The 16,108-nt window shown below is 32.5% G+C and overlaps 1 protein-coding gene across 1 annotated transcript in view; it reads right to left on the bottom strand.

The window, feature by feature from the left end:
* LOC111508896 (uncharacterized) overlaps nucleotides 1-15,720 on the bottom strand; it is a 60,786-nt gene extending 45,066 nt beyond the window's left edge. Inside the window, exon 1 of the mRNA XM_074183704.1 lies at nucleotides 15,386-15,720. The gene's annotated coding sequence lies outside the window, so the exon portion shown is untranslated. The remainder of the gene's footprint in view (nucleotides 1-15,385) is intronic.
* Between the last annotated feature and the right edge of the window lie 388 nt (nucleotides 15,721-16,108).

Below are 16,108 nucleotides of genomic sequence, written 5' to 3' on the forward strand. Positions count from 1 at the left end.
AGCTTCGAAAATCGAATCATGTTACCTATAAAAAAATTCGCAGAACTAAAACAAACGTCAACGACATCTGCCCTCACGCGTCTGCCCGCGTTCGGGTTGCGTTCTCGGTGATGGTGCTTCATTTATTAGACCACCCCTCCACCCCCGCACATCGTCCGCCGTCGTCTTACAGTAGACGCGACACGTAATGCCTTACTGCGTTGCGTCAAGTTAATCCTATCGTGGTAACTTTTAAACGATTCGTCCCAATTGGTATAAAAGATCAAGTTTATCTATATTAAATACTCAATTTCTATAAGAATTTGACAGACATTCTAAAATATGCATTGTAAAAGAAGTATCCAATTTAATTGTATTCATGGCTCAGTATTTTGTATATAGTGGCTACTACATAAGAGATAGATATATGCTATCGCGGAATTTTATTTGGAACTATAATATAAGATAAACAATCTGACGGTACATTATCTTCATGTAACTCAAACGGTATAGGCAGCGTAGGCTCTCAGAGAGCAAGACATTTTCCGACCTACTCAATTCATATCGTTATATTAAGACCAAAATTACACAATATTATTGTAAATTATGGCTTATATGTTATTCTGATGCATAATCTGTATTTATGTAAAGTTTCCTCTAAATCCGTTCAGTCGTTTAGGCGTGAAAGAGCTACATGCATACATCCATCATATCACAAACTTCCACATTTACATTAGTATAAATAGCTCACACCATTGTCCACATCACAAAATGGCAGGACTTGACCTTCTCGTCCACATGCTTTTTACGTTCATCTCAAGTTAAAAAAGATACGATATTGAGAAGAATGTATTAGGGACATAGCTGAAAGCAATGGGTATCCTACGAATATAATAGATGAGGTACTCAGATAACGTATATTCAGGATGAATCTTCGACCCTTCGAAAAGACATTGATTCGAAGTTCATCATCCTTCCACATGAACTAAGATGCACAAATGGGTCAAGTATAATTTTCAAAAGGATTAACGCAAAAATAGCTCTGAAAACTTCTTGCTCACTGCAACAAATATTAGGTTACCCTCAAGAGAAGGGATATATGGAATAACTTATAAGGAATGTGACAAAAAATACATTGGTCAGACTAAGCGAGCTGATAAAGATCGTTTCAAAGAACCCGTAACACATATTCGATTAAGGATACCAGAAAAAACTAGTGTCACTCAACACGCCTTGAAGAGCGGCACTACTATAAATGAAAACTGTCTAAAATTGTTGAAATAGGTAGGTACATGACAGTAGATTTTTGGATGCTTAAAAGAGTCTCGAAATAGCAAAGTATGACATGGGAACTATGAATAGCGATAAAGGTTACAGCCCATTGTTTACCTTTATATGAATTTCAGCACTGTTAGAATCGATGATGTATGTCTGAAAGTGAAAGTGTACTCTATTAGATACAAATTGAGACCCGTTTTAGAGTAATGCACTAGTGTAGAGTGTAGGTACATCATCTCCGGAGGACGCCAACTTGGTTCGTGAAACGTGCGCCGAGAAGAGTGTTGCAGTTCTGTTGTTTGGGAAGCGTATTCATTTTGAACACCCAATGCATTTCAAGTTTTGTAATATACGGGGTGTTTCAAATTAAGTCGGCACCATTGTTAACTCCGTTATTATAGATGCTACGGATTGGGTTGAATGTGCAAAATAGTAGCATTTTTAATGGCCTTCTTAATGCCGAAAACAAAAAAAATGACAGTAGCGTTTTCGGAATATTTCATAAAATGATATTTTTTCAAATGGAACATCCGACATATTATCATGCATTTCGATTCGTAATAACATTCTCGACAACAAAGCTCATATCACCTTTCTTCCTAAAGTTGAAAGGGAGCGACTTATGTGAAAATATGTATTTCTTTCACTAGTACAAAAATGTCTTTGTTTTGTCGAATAAAGAGCTATATTGTTGAACACATATTTGAGCACTACTCTTGACACTACCTGTTGCTTTCAACACAATTCAGCCATCAGTTCTACTAATTATAGTTTCAATATATGTGCATCTCATTTTTCAGAAATCCCCAAAAATAAAAACCTAGAGGTGTCATGTCTAGTGAACGAGGAGGCCACGTAATAGGACCATTTGTAGCAATCCATCTGTTTCCAAAACAGTCTCGCAACATTTTTTTTTCGCCACTGAAAGTATGTGCTGGTGCTCCCTCCTGCTGAAAATAGATTATCTGACGAGCCTCCAGATCAAGATCATCGAAAAACTTTTCCAACACTTTTATATAAATTAATGTAATGGGGTCCGTTCAAAGAACCATGGTGGAAAAATGGACTGATAATTCTGCCTCTAAACCACACCAAACATTGCCACATCACTAATCACTCCATATAATATTTCTACAGAAATATGGATCTTGTCCGGATTTATTCATAGGCTACCGACAAAACTCCAATCGTCTCTCAGGGTCACCAAGTTCTAGTGTTTGCACTGGTCTCATGCACTTATAAGGAGAAATCTTATGATTCTTCAGAATTCGTTAAATAGCAGACGGTGTAACAGCTATTTCTCTAGATAAATATCCGATGGAATTATTTCGATTTACCTCAAAGTAGGCTAAAACGTCAAGTAGGATTCTAACATATCACATTTTTCTTGATGGTAAAACAGCATTTCAAAAACTATTCGAACAGTAGTTGACAGTTACAATAATTTATGACATTGTTATGATTACTTGAGAATAGTTGACAACTAGTATTTCAACAAAGTTTCAGGGCAACTTGATTACTCATAATAATTCTGTTTTATCGAATCAAACACTTTTTTCCAACCGCATTAATATGACGCTTCAGTATTTTCTGTTCTGTACAAAAACAGCTTCAATGTTATCATTATAGCAGACATATTTTGATTCACAAAATAAATATGGCTAGTGGAATGGCTTTAAGATGGAAATTATTGTTTTGTAAATTATTACCAAATAGCTCAGTGGTGTCAAGTGAGTAGTACGACATGATGATTAAGGGTTTCACGAGTTCAAATCCCTGCACAATTTTTCCGAGATGCTGTAAGTAACAAAATATTGTCATTCGTATAAGTACCAAAATACGGTGTTTGGACAATCATGAGGTTTTATTTGCCAAAACAAAGAAATTTTTTGTACTAGTGAAATAAATAAATATTTCCACATAAATCGCTCATTTTTAAGTTTAGGAAGAAATGTGATATGAGCTTTGTTGCTGAGAATGTTTTTACGAATCGAAATGCATAACAAAATATAGGGGTATTCCATATAAAAAAATATCATTTTATAAAATATTTTGAAAACGCGACTGCCAATTTTTTTGTTTTCGGCGTCCAGAAGGCCATTAAAAATGCTACTAGTTTGCCCATTTAACCAAATTCATAACATATATGCCGAAAAGGTAAATGAATGTACTAAATTAAGCTCTCTCACATCCTCAGTTGGTTGAATCACATCCTATTAACAGTAAATTTTCAGAAGAGTAATTTTATCACCTTCTCTTCAACTAGTAAAGACCAACCTACAGAAAGATATTTTTCAGTACATAGTTATTGTTGTGACGAAATTTGCCTCAAAGGTTGTCCACAGATTGAAAAAATTAATAAACTAACTAGGTATCTTGGTGTGATAGTGGATCAACACCTAAGGTGGGATGAATTATATGTAACAAAGAAATTACGCCAACTAATACATAAGTTTTATTCGCTACGTGATGTTCTCAGCAGTAAAAACCTTTCCATAATTTATAACTCATTAGCTGAGTCAATTTTAAGATATTGCATAGTAATATGGGGAGGTCTCTACCTCAACGCTCAAAAAAATTGCAAACTATTCAAAATTGTTTGCTAAGAATACTCTTCAAAAAGGACAGAATATATAATACAAAAAGTCTAGATGAGGAATCCAAGCAACTAAATTTCAAAAACTTATTTGCATATTATTGCCTAACATATACGTACTGTAAAATAAAGCCCATTATTGATCCGCTTAAACATTGTGTTACCCGATTGATAGAAAACAAATCGATTGACTTAACGATTTTCAAGAAAAGTCACTCAAAAAGATTTGTTTTCGTCATCGGCCATAAACTATATAATTCACTATCTTTATGTGTAAAAGAATTGAGAAGGAAAATGCTTTCAAAACTAAAATAAAGGATGAGTCAGATGAAATCAACGTTAATCTTCATCTTCATTTTTAGAAAACCAATCAATACCTCATATTGAATACCTAGTTTACTTTAAAACAAATATTATTATTCACTATTATGATTTAAAAAAATATAACTGAAGTTTTTTCCCAACAACAAATCGCTATTTTTAACACCTCGACACGTGATTCGATCACCAAGTGATCATCTTCAAGAGGAAGATTAAACTAGAAACTATCGCGAAGCTAACGCTATTTATGCTATATAGATATACCCTACAGGAAAACCCTGCAGATGTACCACCCATACAGGTATACCACCCTAAATTAATTTTACAATTTTGTCTTATCTGTTGTTTTACAATATATGTTCAAATGTTATAGCTATATCTAAAACAATTATCAGCTATATAAAAATTAATTTCACAATATTGCCTATCTAAATTTATTTTTGCAATGTGTCCTCATGTAGTAATCAGTAAACTGATTATGTAGTAATCAGGACACATTACAAAAATAAATTTAGATATGCAATATTGTGAAATTAATTTTTGTAAAGCTGAAAATTGTTTTATATACAGCTAAAACATTTAAACATATATTGTAAAACAATAGATAAGGCAAAATTGTAAAATTAATTTAGGGTGGTATACCTGTATGGGTGGTACACCTGTAGGGTGTATATAGCATTAATAGCGTTAGCTTCCTCTTGAAGTTGATCACTTGGTGATCGAAACACGTGTCGAGTTGTTGAAAATAGCAATTTGGTGTTGGGAAAAAACTCCAGTAATATTCATTACTACACCAAAGGTTGCAAACAGTGCATCATTATGATGTTTGATTGCATGATTGTCATAAATGATTCTGCATCATCAATGATAGAAAACATGAATTATGGTACTGTCTCTTCACTTTCTGACGTATTATTTCAGTCATGTGTTTTTCTGAAACTTTATATAGGTCCAATTAGATACTCAGAAAAAATCTACAATGAACTTTCTGTTTTAATTTTGGTGAATTCTCTCAAGATCCTTCTGTGAATAGTTTCCAATCGGATATAAACTATTAGCATCTATGTACATTTTCGTGAAAAATGGTAAAAGTGTAATAGGTCAACTCGATGACCACACCTGCTCTTTTTGGACATTTAAAATTAACTTCAGGCCTTTTTCGACCAACTGAATACTTCTTCAAACGGTCACGTTTCTTTGCGGTCGAGTACTTAGCATACATCATTATTTTTAACCATTGAGAATTTCACTATAAAATTCTCACACACGTAATACTTTCACTGCGCATTACTATTCAATATAATCAGCCCCGGGCACAAAATATTTATTTATTGCTCATTCAACCATAAATATGTAAACAAATGGAACTGGCACGAGAACATTTTAAATTTAGGAAGCCGATAGCAAGAATACTATGATGGAAAGACAACATGAAAATACAGATTTTTGATAGTTTCCCTTTATTTCAAATGAATGACCCAAACAATCGATTTGATACAAAAATGAGTTCCCGCATGTTTCTAAATTATGAGCTTTGATACTGAAAATATTAAAAGATTGATAATGTCGAAATCTGGGTTTGAAATCTATCATTGTTGTATTCAGGGGCAGATATAGGGGAGTGCAGACGGGGCTACTACCCAGGGGCTGCTACCCCGGGGCTACTACCCCGGGACCGCCACAGGAAAGGGGCCCTCACAATAAAGATTTAAAAAATGCCCAAATTTTGACGGGTTAGCAACTTTTACGTTTTGCATCCCAAACAGTTTTTTCATTTTTACTAAGAATACTTGCAAAAATATAATAATATCGTTATTGGTACATCAGAAAGCCCTGGAAGTTTCCATTTTTCAATTGATTGAGTATTTCAGTGGAAATCCTTTTTTTCAATGTGTAATTTGTAATTTTTACCCATGATTGAATGACAATAAAGTTTTGGAAGACTTGACATAAAAAGTAATTTTTTTATTTGGAAAATAATTAACAATTATAGGACTCCACTTCTTTTTTGCTCCAGGGCCTTCAGCCTTCCAAATCCTACCCTGGTTTGTTTTGGATTTGAAAAGTATTGCTGATTTATACAAAAAAAATTATCGATTTTTGATGTTTCTTGATTTTCGTAATGATTAAATTGTGATAAAAAAAATGAAAGTTTTTTCAAATACAAATTAATTAATCGATTCTAGACTTTTTTGAAAATAACACTGCTACGAGATTTTAACCAGAAAGTACAACTTTAGTAACTTACGTTTATCAAGTGAAGATAATTTTAAGTTTATATTTTTGTAAGCCAACATTTCTAAGGCATTACAGAAATTAAGATACTGTTGCTAAAACAGTTGATAACAATTTTCTTCAACTACTACTGCAGACACAAAATATATCATAGAGATAGTTCATATTTCAAAAAATGTTACTCGACAATTGTTATTATATATATTTGAAAACATAGGTAAATTTTATTCAAACATAATGATCAGGATATCATTTTTTTCATTTACGGTTAAAAATTGAAATCGCTCTTGATCATCAGATGATTTTTATAAATTCCAAGTAGAAATTTTCAAAGGATTTGATTTTTATTCTTATTTTTTGAAATTTATTTTAAGCCCTGATTGAAAAATAGAGAACACACCGCTATATCTCTAAAATTTACATACTTTCAAATCAATTATCGCCTCGAAGTTTTGTTGTTTTTTTCGCAATGAAATCAATTCTAAAATAAATCTGCAAAATTAATGCAATTCTATTTTTTAATAGCAAAAATTACGTTTTATATATGAGTTTTAATTACAGTATCAAGTTTGAAACAATTACGCGTGTGCTAGTAAAATGTAGTTTCATTTATGAGTGTAGGATTCATTAACTTTTATGTTTGTATTACAGTTAAGCATCGTACTAGTTTTTGCATATGATTGCATACTTACCAATGTGGATGGATCTCATATGCAGATGAGATAATACGGTTTAATTTTAATGTCAATCGCATATTTATCATTCAATAATTACCAACACGAGATTTCTCTGTAATTTTCATATTACTTTTCTGAACTTATCGACTGCCATAATTTATTAGAAGATACGGGACAAACATCAGAAGAGGCTTCTGCTATCAAGATAGTATTTGACGTTATTTAGGAAGTTTTGCTAACTAATTAGTATTGAACACGTCCGAATAATAACTGAAAAAGCAAATGCGCCACTGGAATCGATGAAGTCGCCCTGGAGCGCGAATTAATTTTTGTTGTTGTTTTATAATTTCACGATTTGTATTTTGGAACTGAAGAAATCTACTAACTAATTATTGAACAGGCCCAAATAAGCTACTGTACAGTGGAACATGTGTTGCGGTTTTGTAAAGTATTTAGTAAAAATCTGAAAAGTATTACTCAAATACTTTTGGATTTTCATGGTCTGTTTGTCGAATTTTAATTTTTCTCAAAAAATATTCAATTATTCATCAATTTTCATTTTGTTCGCTTCAAATTAGTCCCTCTCAGATTTAATAGACGTGTGCCGCGTTTTTTCTAATCCTCAAAGCAATTCTGATATGCATTTTTTGTTATGTCCTTAAGCTCTCTCATCGATCCGGTTTTTATAATAATAATAATAATAATAATCGCCTTTATTATTTTCAAAAAATATATAAAAAAAACAAGATTGAGGAAATACACCAACAGAAAATTTTGAAAAATACAGGGCGAAGTTCAGTTCAGTTCCTGAATAAATTCAACAACTGAACTGTTTATTTCATCAGTTCGGACTTCCATTATCTAATATAATATGGAATTGCATTTACCGGATACCCTGCGAGTGTGGAGAATCATACATCGGTGAAACTAAGAGGCCATTGAAAGTTCGCATTGCTGAGCACAAGAAACACACACAGCGAGGAGAAACCAGCAAATCCGGAATAGCAGAGCATGTTTGGACTCATCAACATAATATCAAGTGGGCTCAAGCTGAAATCATCCACAAAGAAGAACACTGGTTTAAGAGAAAATTCAAGGAAGCCGCGTATATGTTGTCCAACAACGCATTTAGTCAAGCTAGCGTAGAGATACGTAACATATGGAAACCTCTTATCAAGCGAAAAACGACCAACTCCCGCCAAACGGTAATCTCCCGCTAAAACCAATGAAGCGGAGAGAGGGAGTAGGTGAAAGGTGAAAGCACCCGAATGACCTATAAATAGTCAGATCTCAGAGGAATAAGTCCAGTTATCACCCGAAGACGATTGTGAATACAATCGAAACGTCGTGACGTAACTTGGTTTAGAATCTTTTAATTTTAATTTTAATTTTTCATTTTTGTTAATAATATTTTTTAATTTTCAGCTTTTATTAATATTTAAATTTTTTTATTTTCTGGTTTTTACGTTTATACTGCTCACTCAAATGTGGTCCATAGACAGTATTAGCATAGTTAAAATGTGATAAAACTAGTGCTTCACATAACACTAATTTCAATTTTAGTGAAAGATACTGCCTAACTTCGAATCTGAGAGTGTGATCAAGGATAACTCCAAGATTTTTCGCTCCTTTCACCAACTCGATATTTACACCATTGATTGATATGTTTAGGTACTCTAAAATGTCAGATCGTTTGGACTCTGGTCCAAATAAAAGAACTTTTGATTTTGAGAGTTTAGAAGTACACAGTGTTCTGTTGCAGCCCTATAAAAATTATCCAAGTCTTTATTAAGTATCATGCAAAAATAATTTACATCTAGAGGGGGAAAACTATTATAAATTTCGGTGTCATTCGCAAAGAAGTGCACCTTGCAGTGATTCAAATTTTTGATAAGATTAGAGGAGTAAAGAGCAAACAGGATCGGCCCAAGTATAGAGCCTTGTGGCATTCCGCGTTGAAGAGATAGGGGAGATGAAAAAGTTTCATCAAACGTAACTCTTTGTCTTCTTCCATTAAGATAATTGGCAAGCAATGTGATAGCTGAAGTTGACAGACCAACGAAATGTAAAGTTGATATCAATAAATCGTGATTTATAGTGTCAAAGACTAAGTCAAGAAGTACTAGAGCTCAATCGTCGCAAAATGCCGGTTCTTCCATTGGTCTCTTCATTCTTGAGAACAGTAGAAGGCTAAGTCTGGTGAACACTGTGGCTGAGGCATGATTACGCAATTTTGGAATTTTGGAATTCCTTAAAATTTGCATGGCATGAGCCAACCGATATGTCGACATCCTCAGCAACTTCTCTGATAATGATTCGACGATTCTCCAAAACAATTTTCTTCGCTTTCTCAACATTTTCATCGGTATTCGATGTGCTGGGACGTACAGAGTGAACGTCGTCATTCATATCTTCTCGACCTTCTATGAAAAGCATGTATCACTTGTAAAAATTTTGAGAACAATCATCGTATACCACTGTCAACCACTGGCAACATTTCAAGAGTTTTTGAGCACTGAATTTTTCACACAAAGTTTGACGCAAATTTTTTGATTCAATTTTTTTCCGATGGCAGAAAATCGCCGAACAAACTAAATGTGCTAAACATGCACCTTATTTTTTTCTACAGTCCACGTATATGAATTGAAACTAATACTGATGAAGATACTGAAGGGAGGTACGAAGTCTCTCAGGAAAGCCCAACTGTTATGTTGATCTATTAACAATACTGATGATGACCGTTCCATAACACTGTTGAAACTGAATGCTTATTTGCCTTCGCAGGGTCAATTTATAATTTCATTTGACATAATTCGCATGCATAAGGAAAATATTCGATAATTAAGAAGTGTCTTTGGTATTTGAGATAGTCACCACCAAACAACAGTTTGTTCATTGAAGATCAGTGTTTTTATTTAATAGAATATATTCAGAAATATACAGGGTGTTTCAAATTCGATCCTCACCATTGGGATCTCGGAAACTATAAGAGATACGAAGATGGTTGAATGGGGAATGTTCCTCCTGACGAAAATCAAGTATAGCTAATAAAGGACAATGAATCTGTTACCTGTATGAGACAAACAAAGATGACATATTTCAGAGGCGGGCTGTTCTGTTTACTTATGTTCCGAGTTCCGAGACATTCTGTGACATATGACATTTTGTGCACCTAACCTATCTTCCTCTATATAAATAAATAACAAAACAACCGTTGTTTATGTGGCTTGTGGAGGTGGTATTGAACTATAATTTATATTTTGCCTTAATTGTGGATTTATAAAGATAATTTTCCTTTTTTAAAGTACAATATCTAGGTACGTATAAATTATTTCAACTTGATATAGGCGCTGTTGCCAATATGTGAACTTGAAACAAATCCCTTTAAAAATTAAAACGCAACATTTTAAACATCAACTTGAATACTTTTCGAAGTGAATTTGAAAAACTCATGAATTAAACTCAACTTTATTTTGTTCAAACTTGCATTTGCTGTAATAACCCAAATTGAGGAACATTCCCTATTAGCGCAACGTTGCGCATTAACGTGACTAACAATATGCCGTTGAGAAAGTTCTGAAATTCCGAGAGTAATTTTTTTTGCCTTTATTTTTCGAAGGATTCGAAAATAAATTGCACATTCACATTGCCACTTTTTCCCTGCTACATAATGGTGTTTTCAGATTTGCTATCCGACTCGTCTTCCGGCCACCATCATCAACTCTATTTTTCCTTATGGGCGCTACATTGGATTATTTCTCTTTTGAATCGAACTAGATTTTACCTTTTCAATGATGTATCATAAGTTATCATTTTTTTTTCGAAAAATTGGAGATATTGAAAAAATTTAATTTTTATCATAATAGGCTTTGACTTTGATGTTTCTGAATTTGACTTTCAATTTGTTACACACAATGACATTTTGTTATTGTACAAGTCATTGAATTTATGCTCGAAATGTGTTCGTTATTTCGGTTGAATATCCCACAATTGCCCCGATTCAACCATCTTCGTATCTCTCATAGTTTCCGAGATCCCAATGGTGAGGATCGAATTTGAAACACCCTATATTCATGTTCATACTATCACAGTGTAATACTTGTTTAGATACGGCCAACTTATTCCCTCCTAAGAGATTCTGACTTTTTCTCTGTGAAAAATTATGTTTTGTACCCAATCAACATTTTTATTCTGTGATTTAGTAGAAATTATGTTTAAAAGTTCGACATATTCAGTTCGAACCGTACGTATCCGGTCAGTAAAATAAAGTTTGGTTTCTAATTGGAATCATCATTGTATTTCAGATTCTTTGCATACTGAACACTGAAGAATGCCTGCGCAATCCGCAAGTGCAACCTATTTTTTCACTTCACACCTCAATTAAATGAAGCTAAATGTGTGACTGAAATCATAATCAAGGTAGACAATCTGTCGATCAGAATTTCTTTCACACTTCGAGTATTGTATGAGCGGAATGTTAATTAAAAAACAAGTTACATTAATAGGCCAGAGAAAATTCAGAATAAAATTCTGGATTACGTCCAATTTCCGGGTGAATCAATAATGGATACAAGTGTAAAATAGATAGACTTGTAGATGTTGGTAGTTTTTGACAAGTTGGTATTATCAGAAGATCAGCACTAGCACCGCGGTTAACAAGTTCGGAGCAATACTCATGAAGTTGGGATATTATTTCGTTGAAATATATATTCAAGAACAGCTTTTTTGTCTGTTAGAAACCGTTACTTGGACTACACAAAATTTGTCAGTTCTTGCTGCAAATGATTTTATATTTTCATTACACTCTTGTAGAAGCCACTAACGTGGCTTCTACAAGAGTGTAATGCAGAATAATCCACTCAAATTAAACCGCACTATTGTAAAATACATACATAATATGATTATTTTTCGAAAGTAATGCCACATCCACAATTTTCCTCCAACTGAAGACTTCTAGAATCATTTATGACATGCAGTTATGCCGATCATATGTTCGTGTTCATAATTCTCAAAGGAATCAATTATTTTTTTTTTATTTTTAGTATTGCAAGGGTATTTGAGAGATCAAAGTTTATTATCCAGTTTTCAGATAGTGTTTAGCCTATAACTGAAAACAGTTCATTATTTATTCGAAGCAAGAAACCACTTTTTTCTGCCACTGCTATATTTTCTTTTTTCCCAGTTAATGCACATATTTCATTATGATCTTTCGAAATTGAAAGAGAAAATTCTTCTGGGTTCTAGTTTCTGTAATAATATGTACCTAGACAAATTGATATATCGTGATAGTTACACTTTCCATAATTTGTTACATTTCAATTATACAATTGTAAGTTTATTAGTTGTGAATTGGCGTTTGGAGTTTCATAAGTTGAAATAATGGTTTGATTTTTGAATCCGTGAAGGCTGCTAAGGAAGTTTTGAAAGATCGTCTGAGTTTATACTTGGAATGATTTCGTGATTGAAATCGAATTTTAAATAAATATAACAATTTTCTATGAAAACAATCAGGATTAATATAGATTATTTTATTTTGGAGTAACATTAAAATGAATAATTTGAATATTTGATATAGATCAGTGTATGGAATACAATATACCTTGTATAAGTTTGAAAATGTCCATATAAGTATAACTGCAGTTACGTTATTTACAAATAAAAGTGGTAAAAAAGATAGAAAGTTTCATTTCTCTTTTCTTCATTAATTTTGAACTCCTCAACATTATTAAAGTTTCACTTCAACTTTGCTATTTCACTACGATCCACAGTTTCGAGTATAATCTACAACAAATTTTGTATTTTTACTAAAAATACATGAATTTGATTTTTTTTCCTGTTGTTTAAGCAAACATTTTCAGTGAAACATCGTTGTTCTTATTAGTTTATTTTATCAGAGTGTGAAGAAAAATAATTCAACTCTATCTCCAATCTGATCAGTCTGAAAAGTTTTTCTGATTTAAAAAGAAAAAAAATTCTGATAATATTAATATTTTCACGAACGTTTCAGATTCTAACTTTTGAAATAATCAATTAAAGTGTCTTACTTTGGAAGTTTCTGTTAACACGATAGAAAAACCGAAAAGAAGATTTACAAAAGAATTTGGTTTTCAGTGAAATAGTGTTTCATTTCAGTTTTTCCCAACACCAAACCGTTATTTTAACACCATGACACGTGTTTCAATCACCGAGTGATCATCTTCAAAAGAAAGATGAAACTAAACATACTTATAAAGATTTCCTAATTTATAACATGATACGTCTTCTAGGTACCTGTGCCTTAAGAGTCTTAAATTATTTTCACAATATTGCCTTATCTACTAGTCTTCAATTAATTTTACAATGTGTCCTTATGTAATAGTCAGGTAAATATCATTTTAACAAGCTATTTAGTATACTATTAGATATTGGTCCACCATCGTTATTCATAATATTATGTTTACTCATTTCTACACTCTTATAGGCATCTAGATGCCTGTTGTTGTTAACTTGTCCAATCTTAATAAACTAAAGTCTATGGAATGGTTTTGTTGCAAAATATGATGGCCGACTGCTGATTTTTCTTCAATACACGAAGAACTCTGGAAATATTTTCAAAGAACTAGATATGAAGGTGGTTTTTAAAACAAGTCATACACTATAGAGGCTTTTGGGAAATCCAAAAGACAAAGTCGAGACTTCGGAATTTACGAAGTTTAATGTTAGGACTGCAATGCAAAATATTATGGACAGACAAAAAGTTCTATTAAAATAAGATATAAGGAACTTTTAGCACACTTAAAGTATGGAAGACCTAAAAAATCAGCAGTCGCCCATCATATTTTGCAGCAAAACCATTCCATAGACTTTAGTTCATTAATATTAGTTAGACAAGTTAACAACAACCATCTTCTAGATGCCTATGAGAGTGTAGAAATGAGTAAACATGAATAACGATGGTGATCCAATACCTAATAGTATACTGAATAGCTTGTTAAAATAATATTTTAATCATTAGATTTATCTGACTATTACATAAGAACACATTGTAAAATCAATTTGAGACTAGTAGATAAGGCAATATTGTGAAATTAATTTGAGACGCAGGTAGCTAGAAGACGTATCTATGGTATAAATTAGGATACCTTTGTAAGTATGTTTAGTTTGATCTTCCTCTCGAAAATGATCACTAGGTGATCGAAACACATGTCGAGGTGTTAAAATAACGATTTGGTTTTGGGAAAAAACTCCAGTAATGATCAGAATTGAATAATTTGATATGTTCATTAATATGAAATGTTTCTGAGAGTGGTTTCTGTAAATTAGAATGTGTACAGGTGAATAGATCTCCATTATTATTCCAATATGAATATAATTGGCGTGAATATGAATTGCAAACATTTTTTAGCTAAATATCACACGAAGATATCTTTATTTCATTGCAATTTTTTCAAGCACGTTTCCTTCAGGTATCTACTCTCCATCTATGGCATCGAACAGTTCTGAAGCAATGTGCTTTTTAAAATTATAGTGAATTTATATTGTTATCATCAGAGTCCTAGGAATATTATTACTGGGGATTTTGACATAAGGCTAAAATTATCGTGACTTTCATGCTTTCAAAATGAATATCATTCAATATCCACCCCTCTATCCTGATCATATCTAACAGTAATTCAATATTGATAGTGATGTCTAATGGAATCTTTATTATTTTCATTCCCCAAAACACCACGGAGTATAAGTATTGTAGCAAGATTTTTATGCGTGATTAAATTTGTGAATAAAAATCATTTTTGGGTTACTTCGTAGACATTAATATGTGAAAATGAGGGAAAACTTCAAAGCATGATTTTGCGAACCGTCATTGAGACGGAATATATTTTTTTGTCTACCTACTAATATAGGAAAAGTATGAAAAAATATGAGTAATCCATCATATGTGAAACACGCATATGATCCACATATTTCCCCAAGTTTCCATTGATATATTTTTTATTTTTCTTCTTGTGAAACTTTTCCATGATTTTTAAACAATATATGTATATTTTTACCATTTCATATATTTTTTTTCATTCAAATAATAGTACATGATTACCAACTAAAACACTTAGCCTGTTAACGGAAGACAGAGAAAAATGAAAAATTAATATTCAAGTTATGAAAAATTGTAATTTTTCGGGGAATTTAAAACTTAATTGAGTGCCTATCATGATTTTTTAATTTCAAGACATATTTTATATTTTTCAAATGAATACGTTCACATATTTAACTCAAATAGAAATGCAATAAAAAAACTAGGTAAGTGAAAAAAAAAACTCACCCCTTTTTCATTCAGTATATTCCAGTTTTCTCCTGCACCAATAAAATCCACGTTCGAAACACCGATTAACTCTATTACCGCCTTTTCATTCCATTTTAAACAGCGTTCGTTTTCACTTCTGTCATAATATTCGAATAATTTCTTAATTGGGGATCTAAATACCTCGTAACGCGAAAAGTTCGAAAATTGCACCGAACCGTATTGTTCAGTTGTTTCAAGGTTTTTGAGTCGCGTGCTACGATCGAAAGACTCATCCGAAGTATATTCACTCTCTACCCCAGTGACCGAGTACGAGTTCAGGCCGAACCTGGCCAACTGATAATTACGATTTGAAGTCGCAGACCTCTAGGGCAACTTTTTTTATACTTCACTTACATACACCTCACACCTCTCATCATATTTTGCATTTTGCCACTCGACCTGATTCGAATTTGGGTTTTTCCGGAATCAATTATACTGTTACTCCATTTCAGAATTAAAGTACTTCTAGGATATTCATAGGAACAGGTTCAATTCGTAGTTTAATAGTCATTTTTTTTCTTAACTAGAATCCACTTTACTTTATAAAGTTTTCTGGGCAATTTATTTGAGCGTTATCAGCGAAAAAATGATTTCTTGAATAAAATCTTTTCCGTTTTGGATGTACTAACACACCTGTCTAAAAAATATACCCTTTCAGTTCAAAAGAGATTCCTTTGACATCTCTCGAGTACTTTTTAAAAT

This window comes from Leptinotarsa decemlineata, unplaced genomic scaffold, assembly GCF_025532065.1.
Source record: "Leptinotarsa decemlineata unplaced genomic scaffold, Ldec_3_MD MMD2_tig00026340_RagTag_RagTag, whole genome shotgun sequence".
NCBI lineage: Eukaryota > Metazoa > Arthropoda > Insecta > Coleoptera > Chrysomelidae > Leptinotarsa > Leptinotarsa decemlineata.